The sequence below is a fragment of the Sturnira hondurensis genome, unplaced genomic scaffold (genome assembly GCF_014824575.4).
Source record: "Sturnira hondurensis isolate 20B ecotype Veracruz unplaced genomic scaffold, ASM1482457v3 Scaffold0003874, whole genome shotgun sequence".
Lineage (NCBI taxonomy): Eukaryota > Metazoa > Chordata > Mammalia > Chiroptera > Phyllostomidae > Sturnira > Sturnira hondurensis.
The window spans coordinates 3,189,858-3,206,631 of record NW_028076505.1 but is presented as its reverse complement, the minus strand read 5'-3'; the positions used below and the strand labels follow the sequence as shown (position 1 = coordinate 3,206,631).

Here is a 16,774-nt window from a genome sequence, read left to right as displayed (position 1 = left end):
GCACCTGCAGGCAGGCAGGCAGGCAAACAGGTCTCAGCAGAATTCACAGCACTCATCCCAGCAGACTGCTCAGGCTTAGAAGGTGGCGCTCTGCTCTGGCCAAGGCCTCTGTCAGTCTGCTCAGCCACAGGTCCTCAGACTGCTGGCCCAGGGCAGAATCTGAGTGACTAAGTGATACCTGTCATCAACGAGGAAACAACCGAAAGCCTCTGACCCGAGGATGACTGACGATCAACCGGCTTGTCATTCTTTGTCACAATCTGTTTTATGGGGCAACATGTAAAAACCAAAGGCTAACTTAAGATTTAGAAACAACCAATTAGTCTTTATTTCTTATCCCCATTACATAGAAAAATAAGTACCTATGATGTTGAAACTCAAACAAGTGTCAATTTCTTAACATCACCTGGGACTCTAAAATCCAAGTCCAAGAATCACCAACCTAACACACTTACAACAAACACCATGGTGTTCAAGGGTCAGACATGGTTTTTCTCAACTTTATTTCTGCAAGTTTCACTCAATTAAAAAAGGATATGTAACTTGTTGAAGTTGTCACTTTGGTACCCTTTCAAGAGTTCCAGCCAGACTAATACAAAGAAGCACAACTTTCCAATCTTCACGCACAGAAATATGAAAACTCACTAGTAATTAAAGAAATACTAATTTTAAAAAAGATTTTACTTTTTAAAGAAGATTTTATATATTTATTTTTAGAGAGAGGGGAAGGGAGGGAGAGAAAAATCAGTGTGTGGTTGCCTCTTGCACACCACCTACTGGGGACCTGGCCCGCAACACAGGCGTGTGCCCTGACTGGGAATTGAGCTGGCCACCCTTTGGTTTGCAGGCGGGCTTTCAATCCACTGAGCCACACAAACCAGGGCTTATTTACTTTTTACGGAGCGGAAGGGAGGGAGAAAGAGGGAGACAAACAGCAATGTATGTGAGATACATTGCTCGGTTGCCTCTTGCATGCCCCCAACAGGGGACCTGGCCTGCAACCCAGGCACATGCCCTGACCAGCAATCAAACTGACAACCATTTGGTTCATAGGTCAGCACTCAACCCACTGAACCACACCAGCCAGGGCTAATTTTAAAATAACATACTTTTCATCCAGCAATTACTGAATATAAAACAACCACATTACCAACAAAAATGAAGTAAAACTTGGAACTCTGAAGGGGCCCTAGAACTCACAGACTGCCTGACTGGTTTGGAAAGCAGTGAGACCACATGCAGCCAATCAAGACAAAATATCACAGCCTTCCCAAGTCAACCAGAGAGTGTAGTGCTTATGTTGAGACCTTAAAGGCAGACAAAAAGCCCTGGCTGGTGTGGTTCAGTGGACTGAGCGCTGGCCTGCAAACCAAAAGGGTGCTGGTTCAATTCCCAGTCAGGGCACATGCCTTGGTTGTAGGCCAGGTCCCCAGGAGGGGCCGTGCACGAGGCCACCACACACTGATGTTTCTCCTTCCCTTCCCCTCTCTCTAAAAATAAATTTAAAAATATTTTTTAAAAGGCAGACAAAAATATGAAACACAGGCCAAATCTGAGAGGCTGACATTTTAAATATTTTTCAACTTTCTAGTCCAAGCTGACTGGAAGAATAAGAGAAGTTTATCAGAAATGGATCAGATATAAACGGACTGGTTGAATTCCATCTGGTGGTGAAGTGTTTCCTGCTCAGACCATATGGCTGAATCTGGGAAGGTTGCAGCTGGCTAAGCCCATAGAGGCTGGAAGAGAGGGCGTAGTGTATGGGTCAGAGGGCAGAGGAGGATGCGGTGTGCGGGTCAGAGGGCGGGGGAAGGCCCTAAAGTTGGCAGGGCCTCATCTGTCCTCCCGGCCACAACTCTCTAGCCAATGTGGGTCCCCCTATGCTTGTCCGAGGTGACTTAGTGCCTTAATGGTATCATTAAGCCCTGTGGAAGATTTAGATTTTAGTATTTTGGTATTTGGCTTCAGAATAATCTACTTGACATTCAAAGTGCTTGCAATAGTTAAGAAAATTTAGCAAATTAATCTTAAAGTTTAACCTTGATTTAAACTGTATACTTGCATTATTGACTTTAGCCATGATTTCTTTTTTAGTGAAAAGGCATAGGAGAGAAATTAACAAAAATTGCAAACATTTCTTCATTTATGCAAGTTTATCAACTGTCGGGCACAGTTCTAGGTCCTGGGATTAAGCAGTGAACAAACCAAGTCCCTGACCACAGAGCTCACCCCCTGGTGGACAGGATTAGAAAGTTTGAAAACATGAGATTGATTGTATGTATACTTTTAAATTATTAGACCTTCCTGAGGTTTTACTTGTTTAGGCAGATATACAAAGTGATTAAATGAAATTAAATCCACTAACCCTGTCTGATGTGGCTCAGTGGATTGAGTGCCAGCCTGTGAACCAAAGGGTCACTGGTTCGATTCCCAGTCAGGCACATGACTGGGTTATGGGCCAGGTCCCCAATAGGAGAGGCAACCTAAGAGGCAATCTGTGGTAAGAGGCAACCACACACTGATGTTTCTCTCTTTCTCTTTCTGTTTCCCTTCCCCTCTCTAAAAATAAATTTTAAAAATCTTTAAAAAAGAGAAAATTAAATCCACTAAACTTAAAGCTCCAAATGTGTAAGTTGTGAATGAGACTAATCATTAAAAATTTTATACTTAGTCTAATCATCTTGAGTTGATCAAAGGCTGACTTAAAAGTGGAGTTCAGCCTGGCNTGTTTCTCTCTTTCTCTTTCTGTTTCCCTTCCCCTTCCCCTCTCTAAAAATAAATTTTAAAAATCTTTAAAAAAGAGAAAATTAAATCCACTAAACTTAAAGCTCCAAATGTGTAAGTTGTGAATGAGACTAATCATTAAAAATTTTATACTTAGTCTAATCATCTTGAGTTGATCAAAGGCTGACTTAAAAGTGGAGTTCAGCCTGGCTGGTGTAGCTCAGTGGATTGAGCGTGGGCCTGTGAACCACAAAATCGCTATTCACTTCCCAGCCAGGGCACATGCTTGGGTTGCAGGCCAGTTCCCAGCAGGGGACTCAAGAGAGGCAACCATACATCGATATTTCTCTTCTTCCCTTCCCCTCTAAAGATAAATAAATAAAAATAAAATCTTTTAAAAAAAGTGGAGTTTAAAGCCCTGGCTGGCATAGCTCAGTGTATTGAGCATGGGCTGTGAACCAAAGGGTCGCAAGTTTAATTCCCAGTCATGGCACGTGCCTGGGTTGCAGGCCAGGTCCCCACTGGGGGCCATGTGAAAGGCAACCGCACATTGATGTTTCTCTTTCTCCCTCCATTCCCCTCTCTAAAAATAAATTTAAAAATCTTTTTTTAAAAAGCTGAGTTTAGTTAAAATATACTACATTCACTAGACAGAATTTTAAGAATCTGTAAATTCTACACAAAAGTATTAAAATCTGGCCTGTAACTTTGTAGCCTTTTTGATTTTAAAATAACCTCAAATAATCTTTTCTGTGCTCAAACGTCCCATTTAAAAGGACATTAAACATGGCAAGAAAAGCTAGATGCTAACAGGGATTTTTATCCACACTTACAAAAAATGGAAACAACCTCCTCGTCACCCACAGACAGTGAAATCAGTCACAGTCGCCTGTCATCAATCGTCACCATGGTGGGTAAACCCAGGAGCAGCACAGAAAGGCTCACCCAAATCTGCCAAGAGAAAGGCAGGACCCACTGCGGGCTGGGCATATCACCGAGCCCTTCCTCAGTCCACAAACATTTACTGAAGGTCTTCTCCATGTGGGCTCTGTTTTAAGTGCTGGGGACAGAGCAGCCAACAAAGCAGGAAGCAACCTTACACGGACATTGAAGAGGTCCTGATGGGGTAATGTGGACAGGAGGTACCTCTGCAGTGCCCGGTCTGAGCCTCAGTCCTCTCCTACACCTGCATTACGTTTGACCTCTTTTCTGTGGAGGTCTCCTATACTTGCGGTTAGATTAATTCCTAAATATTTCACGGCTTTTCTTGCTACTGTCAACACTATCTCATTCTCATGATACTGTGTGGCAGACTGCTGAGTGTTCAATGCCCCCGGTCTGTGGGGACTAACTCTACCTGTCAACTTCACTGGGGCCTTTAGTACTAACAGGTTATGGATAGTTAACTAGTTTTTCTTGGTACGTCATTATCTGTAAGTCTTGTAACTGCAATCCCAACAAAAATTTCTATTTTTTTTAGAAACTCAAAAAAATATTCTAAAACGTATATAGGGGAATCAATGTCCATGAATAGCTAAATCACCCTTAAAAGATTTAAGAAATAGCCCTGACTGGTGTAACCCAGTGGGTTGGACATTGTCCCACAGACTGAAAGGTCGCTGGTTCAAGGTCGCTGGTTCAATTCCCAGCCAGGGCCCAGACCTGCATTGTAGGCCAGGCTCCCTACAGAACGTGTGTGAGAAGAGAGAAACCAAGTGATATTTCTCTTCCTTTTTCCTTCTTCCCTTCTCCTCTAAAAGTAAATAAATAAAATCTTTTTAAAAATATTTAAGAAACAGAACATTTCAAAATATCCCGAATCTACTATCTATGTCAAGACCTACATGAGACATTTTTAAATCTGAGCTGACCTTACCGCCTCACTCGGAACCTCAAGAATGCAGTGGAAGACATGGGGTGCAACTCCTGGGCTACGTCATAAGCATGAGGCAGCCTCTGCCCCCTGTGCTGGGATACTCACTTCTGAAACCCTGAGTCCCCATGTCAGAAGTCTGAGTAAGCAGAAGTGCTCGAATGCTGTGAGGTTCCCCCTTCCCATGCTATGGGGAAGTTCCCCCGCTTGTGCTGAGAAAGCTCTGTGCCCCCCTCCACCCGGCCCCCAGCGCTGTGAAGAAGCCCAGGTCTCATGTAGAGTCCACATGGAGGTGCTCTGGTAAGAGCCCCAGCTAACAGCCATCATTAACTTCCAAATTTGAGAAAATCCCTTCCAAAGATGAGCTCTCAGCCATCAAGCTACCCTCAGCCTCTGCATGTTTCTGGCTGGGGACCTAAACACTGTGATGCAGACACAGGCATTTCCACTGCACCCTCCCCAAGTTCCTGGCCCACAAACTGGGAAGCATCATTAAGTGGCTGTTTCATGCCACTAACGGAGTAATTGGGTTCCCACTGGTAGTAACCGGAACACTCTAGCAGATGCTTCGTAACACGGTCCTCAGATTACTGATGAGAAACAGAGGCACAAAGAAGCCCAGGGACCTTTGTGAGGTCAGACTTTGGCTCTGAAGCCCTGCCATTTCTCTCACATGCTTTGAGAACACAGTAACACTGTTTCTAAGATAATTGTGGAACTCGTAAGAAAATCAGGACAGTATTTGACAATCTGTTCACTTTGATTCCTACAAACGTTAATTTCATCAATTCAATCTACAAATTATGGTGTCATTCAAAATGGGAAACACTATTTAAAAGAATAAATGAAGGCGATGCATCAGATAAACACGAATGACTTTCAATCATGGCAAAAATGTAACATTCAACACTGCACACACATGTAATCTGCTCTGCAAACGTTAACAAGTCTAAAGAAAATGACAGCCTGATTCTTGTGTGTAGAAGTGGTGTCTCCTGATAAAGTCTGGAAGATAGGCACCTTCAAAATATGGAAACACAAATTACTGAAAAGGAAAGGGATTCCTTCTCCATGCTCAATCACCACGTGCAAGAAATAAATGGCGTTGCCCTGGTCGGCGTGGCTCAGCTGCTTGGGTGTCATCCTGAAAACCTAAAGGTCACGGGTTTGATTCCTGGTCAGGGCACATGCCTGGGTTGCAGGCTCCATGCTCCACTCCTCGTCGGGCACTTACAGAAGGCAACCAACTGATGTTTCTCTACCTTTCTTTCTCACTCCCTTCCCCTCTCTCTAAAATAAAATAAAAATAAAACATAAAAAAGAAACACATGATGTAGCAAATGAAACAGTCACCTCTCTAAAGAGGGAGAGGAGCTCCCCCCTCACATCTCCGGTTTCTGAACTCCCACAATGCCTGTCTCCCATGGTCACTCTTCCCACCCAAGTCCATTCTCCAAGATGCAGCCCCAATAATGGGGTTGCTGAAGACTTGCTTCTTTCCCTCCACTTACCGATTTTCAGAACACTGTGCTGGCTCCCTTGCCTTCTCCAACAGTGACCAGTGAGGCTGTTTTAGTACTATGACCTCACAGGTTTGAACATTTAAAAAATAAGTACAGTTACATTCGTTTATTTATGTTCCAAATTATCCTATCTTTGGCCAATGCAAGCACTGTCAGCTTCCACCCTAGGAACTCTTCACAGCTCTTGCTTTTCGGTCAAATGAGAGCCTCCAGGCCTATCTTCATTTGCTGCACCAAACCCGGACTCTGCCATCCATCCGAGAGGCTCTGACTCCCCACGGTGGAAAAAGGTGTGTAGAGACTGCAATGGAGGTGCTGTGTGCGCTCACTGCTACTGACTGGTCGCTGTTTCTATCCTTTTTAATTGACAGAAATAGAAAATTTCTCATAAAAATTAATAAAAACAAGTTAACACTGAGAGCTCCAATTCAAATTTGAGATTACAGAGTATTAACTGCTTTGATTTCATATTTGTACATTGTTTCTCTTACCCTGAAAATCTTGTTTCTTAAAGACAGTAACATAATGACTTGTCTATCATACAAGACTATTTATATATGTATATATATACAATTTCAAAATGACGATGTGACCAACTCAGTATCGCATTAGGTTCTTTTGATCCACTTGGCTTTTAATTTTTAGGTACTAGTGTCTCCCCATTTTGATTTAATTTTATTTAAAAACTATATAAAACATTTATGTGGCTGGTGTTGCTCAGTGGATTGAACGCGAGCCTGTGAACCAAAGGATCGAGGTTTGATTCCCAGTCAGGGCACATGCCTGGGTTGCAAGGCAGTTCCCAGCAGGGGATGCACAAAAGGCAACCATACATTGATATTTCTCTCCCTCTCTCCTCCCTTCCCCTCTAAAGATAAATAAATACATAAATACATAAATCTATATAAAACATTCGTACGGTTCTATGAACAGAAGATGTGTTCAGAAACCCAATATAACCCTGTTCCTCCCTCTGCAGTACAGAACCCCATTTTAACTAGTCTAGTGTAACCTTCCTTTTTATTATAAGCAAACATGCACATGCCTCTACTAGACAAAGGTGCACACGCCACTCCCAGTTCTGAGACTTCCTTCCTTCACTCACTGCACCCTGAAGATGCTTCGTAGCAGGCTGGCGGTCACCCCCACTCTTGTTTAAAGCTGCAGAGTGAGTGCTCTGCAGTGTAGGCTCACCACGGTTTATTTAACAGGCCTCCTACCAGGGATACGGCCATATTTCCAAGTCTTTAAAGGGATCCTCTGGAAACCTAGATCTGACCATGATACACCCATTTAAAACCTGTCAGGGGGCTCCCACTGCCTCCCAGACACAGATCATAAAAATTAACAGAGCCAATGACTGTCCGACCTGACTGGGCTCTTACCTGTCCTCTCCCCTCCCACCCCGCCACCATATAACCCCCATATCAGGCCCTTCCAGGTTCTTTGGAGCCCTATACCACCCCCACCCCACAACACACAACCTCTAACACACTACCCTACCTCTACCTGGAACGGTCTTCTTTCTCCTTGTCCTCTCGCCCATTCCTGCACCAGTGACAGTCATACCCATCTTGGGAAGGCCATCCCTAACCTATGACCCACAGTTCAGAGCCAGCACGCCTCCCTTTTACTGTCCTGACTACACAGTTGTCACTCTCCATGTGTTTGGATGATTCTTTGATTAACCTTTACTACTTCCCTGCAGGTAGGAGCCCTGTTTGGTACACAACAGGCACTCAGTAACTCTTTTGTTCAATGAATGGCTACTATAACTTATACAGTACAGGTATTATGTGTTCCAAGAAAAGTCTGCTCTAACTCATGAATCAGTGCCTAGAGCCTTTTTCAGGAGATGACTCTTTGACAACTTTCTCGATTACACCTAAAGTTACTGATCTGTACAGACCTTCTACCTCTAAGGCCAATTCTGGTCATTTATGCTTTCCTTAGAAACCATCCATGGCTCTTCAAATTGCTGCCATCAACTTCCACACGGCGTGTTCTTACCTGTGAACTTTTCTTATCTGTAGTTACATCCCTTTTGCAAATATTGTGTTCATTTCTTCTTAATCAAATTTGCAAAAGCAGAAACAGCCTATTCTACAGACTACTTTCTTCCATTTTATTTTCCTGGTTTCTGGACCTGAAAGCTTAATCACCTTTCTTGTTCTCTAATGAATGCAGCTGAGACACTTTGTTTCCTGGTAACGTTATTTTGCCTCATCCTATGGGCTGTGGTGGATGGTGCCCTGTCATTCATTTAGAGTCTGAAAACAGTTTTCAGTCTCCTCTTTAATCTGAGAGATATCAGGGGTTTCTACAGCTGCAGGTAAATATTTTTAGCTATTCACTCACTCTTTGGTTCTAACTAGGGTGTATTGTGGTCTAAGACTCTAGCCTATAGAACTTACTTTTTGAAACAGGATTTTTCTATGTGGCTGGTTTTGTTAAATGTCCCATGTAATGAAAGAGAATCTGTATTTTGTTTGTTGGGCACAAATTTTTATACATACCCATTAGCCATGTTATTTAAATCCTTTACATCAGTGGTTCTCAACAAGAACAGACTGTGGCCCCTCGGGGACATTGGCAATGTCCAGAAGCATTTCTGGTTATCACAAAGAGGTAAATGGACAGCTACTGGTACCTAGTGAGCAGAGGCCAGGGAGGCTGCTAAATATTCTACAGTGCACGGGGCGGCTCCCTGACAAGAGTGACCCGGTCCCAATCCCGCCAGGGCCAGGCCAAGGCCCTTGCCCCACATCCTGTCACCTTTGTGCTACTCGGTTTGTGGCTGTCGCGTCTTCCTGTTCCCATCAACCTTTATTTTATATAATTCCTTATGTTAGTTTATGATTATTGACTATACCTTTGGGTAGTCTGAAGTACTTCTGCAATGCTTCACCATGAGTCTACTTTATCTAACATTAATATTGCAAAGCCTGCTCTGTAAGGACGTACAGTTTTCCAGCCCTTTGTTCCCCACCTTCTTTGGCGTTTTAGATGGACCACTTATATACTGAACTTAGCTAGGTTTCTTTCTTTATTTTTTGCTAAATCTGGAGTTTTTATCCCCTGGGAGACTGAACCCTTTCACACAAACTGTGATTTCTGACAAACGTGGGCTTGTTTCCACCACCTTAGTTGTTTCTGACGCACCAAGCAAGCGCCCTTGTCCTCTTTTCTCCTTAACTCCCCTGTGTGGACACGACTCAGCTCTCCACTGCCCCACGTTCCCTCCAGTATTCTGGGGGAAGACATCTCCAGTCTTCTGTCGTTCACCCTCACATCGCCCAAATGAACACTGGCACCCGGTCGGCCTCCTCAACCACTCTTGTTCCATCCATGAAATGTAAACTTTTGTCCCCTATGCACTTGACTGCGCACTCCTTAGTGTCAGGGACTGAGACTCACTCATCTGCACGGTTCAGTGCAGGTGGTGAGTACACAGTCATCAGGGAAGTGACCTCTAGGACCCTCTGAGAACATTTTTTTAAACCCTAAAATGAATTTCAGGGCATTTCAGGGTTCAACTTTATTACCTGTGGGTTTCACTTAGCTGTAATGCTTCACTCCCAATTACTGCCAGGTAACCTGTACAATACCATAAATAAACACACCCATGCACACCTTACCTACTCTATATACGCTGTGTAGTCATACAGTGTTATGATGCCTCCTTTTAATAGACCTCATCAGATCTAGCACAGCATCTTACAGTAATCATTTCTGAACATATTATTTGACTAGTCTGTACGCTTCAGATAATTTTAATGACATCCTATCAAGAATACAGCTACAAAGAGAAAATATTCAAATGCTTTGTTTGTACTATAACTGTCACCTTCAAAAGAGGTGTGAAGGCAAAAAAAAAGTATGAGGGAGGAATTTAGAAAGAAAATAAGCAGCCCTGCTGACCCAAAGAGGCAGCTTTGGCCCAGCCCCACTGAGGTGCAGCCCCTTTCCCTGGCCCCGGGCCCCACAGCCCCCAGTACCTCTCAGCCCAGCTGGGGCCTACTCTCCAGAGGCCCATTATCATTGTGTTCCTCGGCCCCAAGTGTGGCCCACAGGAGAGCCCCTGAGGAAGGAGCCCTCCTTCCTTTCCTGGTGGCATCTGAGTCTCAGAAAAACTGCTTCTGGACAAGGTGGTACCTATAACAAAGTATCCAACCCCATATGCTAACTTCTCCAGCAAAGCAGAGTTTCTGAGGGCTCCGACGCCAACAAAAGGGAAAAAGAAAGGAGCAGGGAAACAATGAGAACTGGTCACAATAGCAAACATTTCTAGATACAGCTTTTAGCATTTATTCACATGGATTCCTTTATGATTCTAATTACAATTCAAGAGCTACCTACATAGGCCCCATTTTTACACAGGTGTTATTCCATACCAGTAGCAGCAAGATACAGTCTACTAAAGGACAATATCCTACCTTCCTCGTTATTACTCATATTTCCCCAACAGACTCATTCTACTTGATTCCATTTATCCACAGACTTGGATTTGTTGCAGCTGAGAACTGACTGTGGGGTCAGCAAACTTTTCTGCAAAGGGCCAGCTAGTACTTATTTCAGGCTTTGTGGGCCACATGCTGTCTCTTTACAATGTACCATGAATGGTTCTACTGGCACTTGGACTAGAGGCCTGTATGTAGTTTGCCAAACCCTGGCCTAAAATACAGCTGTCCAAAGATATGTTCATAACTTCTTTTACCCATCAAAAATGTGCTCAGTTTTGGGGGCGAGTCTTTTGCATAGTTCATTTAATCTACAGACGTGCCCAATGCAGTGCAGCAGCCCACTCCTCAGAGCTGCCACACACAGCAGGGGCTTCCCTTCTCAGCAGGGTGACTATTCCATCCCCTACCCCCCACCGCTGATCTGAAAGCTGCTTCACCTGGGTGTGATCGCCTCCCTACAGCAGTGCAGGGAATTCCAGGGTCCCCGCAGCGTTCTCGTCTGTAAGAGATGGATGGCCATGAAGCCACAAAAGGACTGGGGACAGAGCAAGAGTCAAGACACACTGGCAAACTACATCCCCAGATTTTCTTTGTGGTTACTAACCTTTCCTCAAAACATTTAAGTGATGATCGTTTTCCAAACTAAACCTGCTAATATTACTAATAAAGAAAGCTCTCAAGAATCCAAGAAAACTATCAGAATTGTACACTAAAAAAAAAAAAGAGTTCTTTTCCAAGATGCCTTTTAGGACACTGAACTGACTGTCACTACAGCTCAGTGAGTTGCTGTCCACCTGTCCCGCCTCCTGTCCTGGTTTCCTTCACATCCCTTACCCCAATGACGCACTCTGAGGACAACACGTGCCAAGAAATCATTTTATTTTTCAAACACGGTTTGGGGAAGTACCACTTGAAGTTTAATATTCAAATAAAATCAGATATTACATTCTGTTAAAACAAAAACCTTCCAAAAAACATATTTCCAAGCCAAAGGCCCATATATTCACTAACGATACAGCAAAAGGTGTTTTAATGGTTTTAGGACCTGTTTCAGTAAATTCTGGGCTAGGTGGGCAATTACAGGCAGTAGAATTTTAATTCATGTCACAGCTCTGTCTCTAAGGCCTTGACTGTCATCGCCACCATTAAAAGCTGACACTCCATCCTTTCACAAGGTACTTGTTATTAAGGGTCAATGAATACATTTTATGAAAAATGTGAACCCCACCCCTTGAGGCAAGGGTCCCCTCACACAGTCTTCCTTCCCAGGGCGCTGCCTGTGCTGGGGACCCACACCCCAGAAGCGGGCCCAGAGGCGACACCACCCAACCCATGTCCCCTGGGATCTGACTAAGCGTGTTGGGCCAGTGGATAAAACAAACACAGAAAATGACCAAAACCAAGATGCTCAAAAGGCTCTGCAACATCAGGCGTGGACATAAAATAATCAGAAAAACAGTCACAAAACTGTGAAGCTATCTTAAATATTCAAAATGACAAACATATGTACCTGGATTATGTAAATACATGAAGACATAAATGATGCTGACTAAAAATACAAAATAGCTTAACTGATTAATACATAAAAGTAGATGCACGTCCTGTGAAATTCAGTTTCCACCCCACACGTCTTGGGAAAGGCTGTTCCAGATCAACCAAGGGGTGAATTTTACCTCCCAGGGAAGACTAAGCAACCTCGGAAGACATGTTTAGCTGCTGCAGCCAGGGCTGGTGCCTCACCCGCATCTCGTGTGTGCGGACCGGCATCTCGTGCGCGCAGACTGAGGATGCCGCTAACACTCACGACGCACAGGACGCCCCCCACCTCAGGAAGGCGACTGGGCCCTGGGGGTCAACAGTGCCCTTTCCTTACTTTACTTACTGCTGCCCCCAAGGACCACAGGGGCATTTCCACTTGTGCTACAGCAAATTCTGCTGAAATAAACATTTGTTTTTTTAAAAAGTATATATATAAATACGTAACTGAATTTGGCCCTGGCTGGTGTGGCTCAGTGGATTGAGCGCGGGCCTGTGAAGCAAAGGGTCACCAGTTCGATTCCCAGTCAGGGCACATGCCTGGGTTGCAGGCTGGGTCCCCAAAAGGGGACACATGGGGGACAGCCATGCACTGATGTTTCTCTCCCACTCTTTATCCCTCCCTTTCCCTCTAAAAATAAAGAAAATATTAAAAAGTTAATATGTAACTGAATTTAGAAGAATACAAAATTAAATTCCTATTTTTTTAATGCAAAAAGTACAAACCTTGATAAAATGTTTTGGACAAAATATAACACATGTGGATAGATTAACAAGGTCTCACTGATACATTATTTTTGTAAAAGTCTAATCCGACTGTTGTGCAAACTGCAATCACAGTACCTACGAATCCACAGTCTCCTCTGAGTGACTTCACCCCACTGCAGACCCACCTGAAGGGGGGCAGCTGTGCAGATGGCAGGAGCCCACCTCTGCCCACCTCTCCCCTCCCCTCCCCAGAGTAGGACAAGGCAGCCCGGAGGAGGGCGGAGTGAAATCGAGCTCAGTCCCATGCTCCCTGCAGCGTGCTGGGAGTCAGGAAGAAAAGGTGTGAGAGCCGAGCCCAAGCTGTGGGCAGCGGGGAGGGAAGATGCAACTGACAGTGTGCTGGAACGGGAGCTGGAGTCCAACAGGGCCAGAAGGCCAAGACCCCAGGTGGGCAGCCAGATCCTGCCAGTAGCTCCACTGGCCCCAAGGCTCAGCACTGTAGTGGTCCCTGCAATCCCACTACATTTCAATTTTCCTTATCTTTGCTGGGCCCCAGACCCCTGGACTTGAAGTCAGCCTGTTCCCTGCCATTCGGAGACCTCACTAAAACTATCATTCTGTGTCAGTCACAGGTGGCCAACAAAAAAAGCAGCGTTCCCAGCAAACGTGCCCATAACCTCACCTTACATGGCTTTACTGAACCAGATGAGTGCAAAAGACTCCTGCCTTTTGGGTGATGACATCACCCCAGCAAAAACAATCTCCCAACACAGGGGCACCATCAGTCCACACTGGGCAGCTCACCCTAAGGAAAGGAAGGCAGGGCCTGGTAACTGGACCTGTCAGGACGACTGATCCTATCATTTAGAGGAAGATCCAAAACAGTACGATGAACCCAAAATGCTGGCTAGCTAGCTCACACAGGCCCTGTCTCTCAAGGTGGTGCATCAGCAGTTTTCTACACTTTGAAAAAGCTGTTGAGCTTTTCCCCCAAGGAATCCTACACAGAGTTAGGCAGCTGTTCTGTCTCCTCCCCGGGGTCCCCTGGCCATCCGAGGGAACTTCCCAGAAACAGTTAATACACTGGCTGGTGGAGGTGGGGTAGGTGGATGGGCAACCGGTCACCAACACAAGGGCCACCAACACAAGGGGCCCCTGGCCCTGCGCACACTTTGGTGGGCAGGTCAACATGGCAGATACAGTAGGCTCATTTGACAGCCTCTGCAGCCAGGCCTTTCCACCAAATGATCATGTCAATCAACGCTTGCTTTCCACTTTCTGTGTTGAAGGGGAGCTGTTTGTGAGCTCAAAATAGGCCACTTTGGGATACTGATTATTTTCAGCTAGTTAATTTTAAGAACCAGCATACCTGGGAGAAACCCAGAAAACCCAGAAGTTACCCTTGGTAAAAAATAATTCGATTTGTAAAGGCAATCTCCACCACTGTTCCTGGCCTCCCTATACTACCAGAGGAAAAGGCAGGGACTCAAACCTGCATAACCACCCAACCCAGGTTTTCCATGCTTTGCCTGGTGACCTCCCATAAGTGACTCTCCATCATCTTCGGTCGCTAGCTAAAGGTGGTACCTAAGGTGGCAGCTTCCACCATTGGGGGAGGTTACACAGCATTTCTGGGTCTCTCCAATGTACACGTTACTAAACTTTACTGTGTTTTTCTCCTACTAATCTTTCTTCTGTTGATTTAATTATTAGTCCAGCCAGAAGAACTTGAAGGGTAGAGGGTAATTTTTCCTCCCCAGTAGTGTCTTCTTAAACAGCCAGTAAAAACTGGAAGAAGAGTAACTCACCACAGCTAGAGACGTCACAGTGATCTAACACAGCCCTTTTCAACCAGGGCGCTGCAAGAATTTTTCAAACATGCAGTACCTGACTACTCAGTCGGGGTCACTGACCTCTTCTCACTTAGACTGTCAAATTAAACAATGACAACAGCCAATATAACAAAAGTCACCAGGTGTGAATGAATCAAAATTATATCTATTTTTTCGTCAGACAGGCAAAAAATGTACTTTTCTGGCCTACGTGCACCATCACACAAAAAAGGCTGACAATCACTGGTCTAAGACAGCATCCCCACATGACAGCTTCCCTCACCTCGCCCGGTGACCCCGAACTGCTAAGTTATCTGCTCTGTTTTAATTTCCTTATCCCCACTGCCATCGGTACAATAATTTGAAGGGAAAAAGGGCACACACATATTCCCACAGATGAATGGGCTGAGGGCAAACTGACTCCTGATGCAGAAGTTCGGAACTTGATGTCTGTGAACCTGAGTGAGGAAAAACAGCACATCTTTATTTGCAATAACCTCTGGCTGAAATCTAGTTCTCACTCAATTACAAGGTTAGACATTGAATACTGGAGTTTCAGCAGTACCTGGAGCTTTTTCACCAAAGGAATCCACTAATATCTTCCCAAAGCATTACGGTTGCATCAGAAAATCTCAAATTGTCAGTTCTGCTTATCACCACTGCAAAGGAATTAATTACTGAAGCCAGCACGCAGTGGATTACTAGTTCAGCTCATAAAGGGCACATAAGAAACTTTATCACCATTTTGGCTCAATATTTTGATAACGACGTCAGTATACCAGGTTCTCTTCCCCACCCACTGTATCTGAAACACCTTCCCAGAGAGCCCAGAGGCCAAGGGGAACACAGGAAAGGCCCCTGATGGCAGATGGTTTGCATCAGCAGCAGTTTCAGGGTTTTCATCTAAACGGTTTCAAAATGCTTAAAAATTTGCAACAAAAATAAAGTTATAATTAGAATGTTACTGCTCTGGTAGTACTTTCCTACAGTTGCACTACACTGACACAAATGTAAATAGATGAAACTAGAGGACAGGAACCAACAACTCAGGTTCACACCCAGCGTCATTCACCACACTGCTCCCTTCTGGTACCTAAATTACAAGCCCAGCACCTGATCTGTCAAGTCCCGGAGCTCCGCTCACCCATTCCCACGTCCCTTTCCAACCCTCTGAGCAGGAAGCTTCCTCCATGGTGGGTAAGAAAAAGCCCGGTGCCAGTCCGTGGCACACAGTGGCACACTGTGCATTCCGCCAAATACTGTAACTGCATGATGCACATACCACTCTCCACACAGTAAATTAAGGAAAAAAAGACAAAAGGCAGATAGATGTGAGTCACTGCCATCTTTCAGATCCATGTACCAGATGTGTCCATCACCAGTAACTACCAGCAAACATCTTTATATTTCACTTCAATTCCTCCTTGTAATATTTAGAATATATTGTAAAATATTACGTAATTTGCTAAAACATGATGTATAGTATAAACATACTGAATATATAAAATATTACCTTTTTTGATCGTCAGGGGGGGAAAAACAAGCTACACCCAACTAAAGCTGAGGGTTTCCTTTACCCCAAAGTGGAAAGTACTCACTTCCTAAAGAAAAACCAGTATCTTTCACAGAAAGCTAATTCTTACCTTCTAAGTTATTAAATTACACCCCTGACGCCTCAGATACATCCTGGGTGGCTGCAAGGCTGTGCTCAAGCTCACCAACGCACATCTGGTTACGGACAGCTCCCCCCGCCCAAACCCACACAAACCAACTGTCTGCCTTCTGCCCTCACCACGGATTTCGATGCCAGCAACGCAAGTAATAAATATTTGGGGGAGGGGGGTCACAGCTCACGAAGGAGACCTAAGTGGTGTGGCAGAACCACTTAACAGGGCATTTTCAGAGCCATCAGGGTGAAATAAAGCAGACTCAACTTTTCCTAATATTTCTGAAGTGACTCACTTCTTTCTAAAGGAATGTGAAATTCCAGCGAGCGCTAAACCATGTCCCACACTTGTACGCAGTATTTCAAACTGGCCGTTAAACACAAACGCTATCTCCGCAACAAATTCCGAAACAGGCACCTTGGCCCGAGGCACACAGCCCGGCTCCCTC

The 16,774-nt window shown here is 44.6% G+C and overlaps 1 protein-coding gene across 1 annotated transcript in view; it reads right to left on the bottom strand.

Moving 5' to 3' along the window:
* The window catches only part of PKNOX1 (PBX/knotted 1 homeobox 1), a 54,021-nt gene that overhangs the window by 36,444 nt on the left and 803 nt on the right, over positions 1-16,774 (bottom strand). The gene's annotated exons all lie outside the window — the stretch shown is intronic.